This window comes from Magallana gigas, chromosome 3 (genome assembly GCF_963853765.1).
Source record: "Magallana gigas chromosome 3, xbMagGiga1.1, whole genome shotgun sequence".
Lineage (NCBI taxonomy): Eukaryota > Metazoa > Mollusca > Bivalvia > Ostreida > Ostreidae > Magallana > Magallana gigas.
In genome coordinates, this window is record NC_088855.1 from 33,684,587 (window position 1) to 33,689,196 (window position 4,610).

The window sequence follows — 4,610 nt, forward strand, 5'->3', positions numbered from 1 at the left end:
AATGTTCCATTTTTTGTTCAATTAATATCTCAATGTTTCTAGTATTACAAGGAAAATATGTGTATCACAAAGAATTTACTAGAGTTGACCAAAGTTTTACTTAATTTATTATTTTTGCCATTAATATTAGGGAGTTAGCTGCAGTTCTGTAGCTCCTGGTCTGAAGAAAATTGGATGGATGACCAAGTCACCAATCCAAATATTTTTCAGACCGAGAGCTCCATAACTGCAGCTATTAGGGAATATGACAATTTTAGAAAGTGTTCTATTGTTAGAGCAGAATGATGTTGGCTATATAGAATAAAGACAAAGTTTGACTAAAAGAAGTTGATAATACTGTATACAGAGAAATATACGACCCTCTCTCCCCTTTTATTTTCACCCCTTTTGCCTCATCAGTGGGAGAATATTCAGGACTGGGCGAATTCCAATTTTCTCAATTTATTTCTCTTCAAACACAACTTTGTCTCAGCAAATTTAAGAAAGTTTCAAATGAAGAAGTGCAAAAATAACACAGGGCAAAAATAACCCTGAATACAATATTTCATACACACATACTTAGTGGTGTACCATCTCTGATACACGTGTTTGACTTAGTGAGATAGCAACTGATAGTTAGGGCTGTATCGCCCCCATGCCTGTCATTTTCTCTGTCTCAGCCCATCATCAAGCCGTATCGCCCTCAAATTCCCTTTTACTTTTATATAATTTATTATATATAGATTATTACATGGCATTTTTTACATCGCATCCTATATTAGTCCTTGGTTACTGTATCTCAGACTGAGAGCTGTCAGGCTTGAGAGCTGATACTGTGGAATCATTTAAATTCATGGGGGCCAATTTTCATCGTTTGTGGATTTTTTGCTTATTTATGGGGATGTAATTTTGTAGATGCGTCGGTTTTCGGTTTCAGTAACAAAGATAACTCTTTTTAAATTTGCTTTCATTCAGGATGTTTTGTGGGGGAGGGCTACCCATGAATACACGTACCACAAAAATTGAGCCACCATGAATTCTACTGATTCCACAATATGCAGTGAATTTGGGATACTATATAAAAAATGCCATGTCCTGATTTTTATATTATATACTTATACATGTAGAAAAATTCAAAGAAGCAATAAAGAACAAGCATTATGTGATGAATGATATTGTCATCAAATCGCTCGGTGGTTACACTTGTCTCTTACAATCTTTCCTGTCAATCTGCGCCAACTGTTTGTATTATTAAGTTTACGTCGACATAATCATTTGACATTCTGATTTCGGAAATTATTGACGCATATCTGTTCTACGTCATGATAGCTGATGATTTACAGAAAGTGGTGTGTACGTAATAACAACCAAAGATGGCCAGAAAGGGGTGTGTAATAAACTTTATTACACACCTCTAGACTTTATCACACACAGGTAGGCAAATTTTCGGTTCATATTGCACAGGGTGAAAAGGGTATATTTTCTATAAGTATGCAATATAAAGTATTGTCTTATTATATAGACAATGATGATAATGAACAGACAATAGAAAGCATCATATTAGATGTACATGTTGGCCAATTTTATAGACTTTATGTTTAACTTGATAAACAATACATGATAAATACATTTAGTACCGGTAATTGCTAGTCAGGATCTCGTACATGAAACATGATTGCATCCGGTGTTAATTTAAGGCACAAATTACTTCTGAATCAAAAAAAGAGCATAATGGTACTTTAATAAATTTTAATTTTGGAATACGAATTATTGAAATTTTGCCAAAGATGCTGTCTCAGAAGATTGTTAAATCACAAATGGATCAAAAGATTTCTGGGTTTCATTTATATATCTGCAGAATCAGGTATTGTACTCGGGGGAAATAATTTAAAATTTCTAATGAAATCAAAAAGCACTGAATTGATTTCTTGATGATGGTTTCATTAAGGAAAGCATTATGAATGCAGGGTGCAGCAAGTGTATCTTGTTTATACAAAGGTGCATTGGCTTAAATTCATCAAATGCTCTAGTGATATTGTCTGTGTTGTAAGCTGTTGGAAAGATTTGTTGTAATGCTGGGAATGGAATTGGATGCATTGACAGGCCTTAGATTCTAAGCGGATTCATCCAGGGGATGTCCCTAGTGTCAGATGTTCACTCCTGACTTAAAAAAAACCCCTCTAATGGATATAATCTCTTCAGAAGGTGAGTTTAGAGTGAAGTCAACTTGAGCAATTAAGCAGTCATTAGTAGACAGCACTTGCTGGCCCCAGGGTCAGGGAAGGGAGAGAGCTAGACGACAAAGTGGATTTGATGCGAGCTGACGGGGCTAAAGAATTAGTTACAGAATTGAAGCTGATGTTGCATTTTTCATGGTTTAATGAATGACATTTTGTACCAAGTTACATGTGTAACTTAACCCTACAATTTATCTCCATATGACGCACTGATCAATACATGATCTACTTTTATTACTCAAAACTAGCAACTGGGTACATGTACATTCACTAATACAATAAAAAACCCACAAATATCTGCATTTTGAAGAAATCATTTTAAATATGGTAATCAAAATAAATTCCTTTAATTAAGAGTTGTTCATCTTTAGATAAATGAAAATTTCAAACTTATTTACGAAAAAAAAAATTCTATTCCATTTCACAGCATGGGGTTAATTAGCAGATGTGCCATCTTGTGTGGATATCTAGAGTCTAGTCTGTTGTGAACTCTTTACAAATGTTAACGATTTTGCTTACACACACTTTATACTTATTGTGTCCACCATTGTAAAATATATTCCAAAGGAGGTCACAATAATCAACTATAAGCCCAAAAGAATTTTAAAAAGTCAGGGTTGGAATGGAGTACAATACTGCCCTTATTAATTAAATAGCAGGAGTGCCAAAGATTTGAATGATAAGTAATGTATTCATTCATACATACATACATACATTTGTCCGTCATAAATATTAAACTTGTGAATTGGGGTCTTTAAAAGATTTTTGACAGACATAATTACGTAATTGAGAATTCAAGGAATGTTTTTGGTGCTTTTGGTGTTTATATTGTTGTGAATGAATGCATTTGATCTAGGTTAGATCAAAGAGGATTAAATAAAAAGACTGCAAAGAATGGTGTGTGATGATTAAGCACTCTCTAGTCTCTGTAGCATTTTTATAACCCCCGCAAACAAAGTTTGAGGTAGTATATAAGAATCACCTTGTCCGTCTGTCCGTCTGTCTCTCTATGCAATCATATCAGGTCCATATCTTTCGTATTGAGAAACATTGGAAGTTCTTACTTCAAACAAAGATTTCCTATAACCTGAGGGTGAGTCATGATTTTGACTCAAGGTCATTTGGCCAAGTTCAAGGTCATTGAAAGAAAAAGTTCATAATTTGTGTCTCAGTTATGCCTTTCTTACAGGGAATCATTTGAAGTTCCTACTTCACATAAAGAGATTGCTTATGACCTGAGGATATGTCATGAACTTGATGCAGGGTCAGTTTTGCAAGTTCAAGGTCATTGCTTTTAAAATATGCACAATTCCTCTCTAGGCCATATCTTGGAATAAAAATGATTCAAAGCTAAAATTTGACACAAAGATTGCTTGTGACCTGTAAATATGTCCTGACCTTGAGCTTTGGGCATTTGTGCAAGTCCAAGGTCACTATAAGCAAAAAGGTGCATCGGATTCCAGTACTTTCTAATAGAGTATGACTTGAGTTATCATATTTTCTTAGCCGGATTATCATTTGGGAGCTTGCTCACAGCACCTCTAGTTCATCCAAAAGTCAAATAGGAGAGATAATGTCCAATTAGTCCAATAAACTAGGCAAATATGAATGCCTTTGTACAAAATTAAATCTTTTGTCTACCATCCAGCTTACAAAAGTTTCACAGCCATTTATTATCTTAGAAAATTGAACAATGCATGTATAATTAAAAGTAGCTACACAAGTATTATTCTTCTGTTTGTATTGGACAATTATAATTTGATTGTCAACTTTTTTATTTTTTGGTGGGGGGGGGGTGTTAATAGTGTAAGTAAATGTGAAAAATATAATAATCAATAGTTGATAAATGAATTTTAATCACCTAAAAAGATATGAAAATCTGAATGGCAGAAAAATGACAGAATACATACGTTTTATTTTGTACCCTTTTAACCGAATTTTTGAAAACTAACATTAAATTTATGTAAAGTCACTAGTATATCTGTTTCCTTAATTCAAAGAATTCCCAAAGTGTCTGGGCCCTTTGACCTAATGGTTCATTAATATTTTTACCAGATATAGAACAAGATCTAAATTACTCAAAGAAGCAAAACAGCTCCACACTCATGGTGGGCCACATTACTCTTTCTAACCAAACTTTATTACACTTTTATGACCATGCAGGCGGAAATAGAAACAGACCATAATGTTTTAAGGTTGTTTTTTTCTTTGAAAATAGAGAAATGTTTTGGGTTTTTTTTTCAAAGCGGGCTAAAATGGTTTGTTTTTTTATATAGTGGGATAAAACCCAGATTTTCAATTTTGTACTCCATCTGCATTCAGTGTCATTAACAAAAAAGAACATGCAATATTATTTTGGTTGTTTTCTTTTTATCAATAATAATTTACAACAAA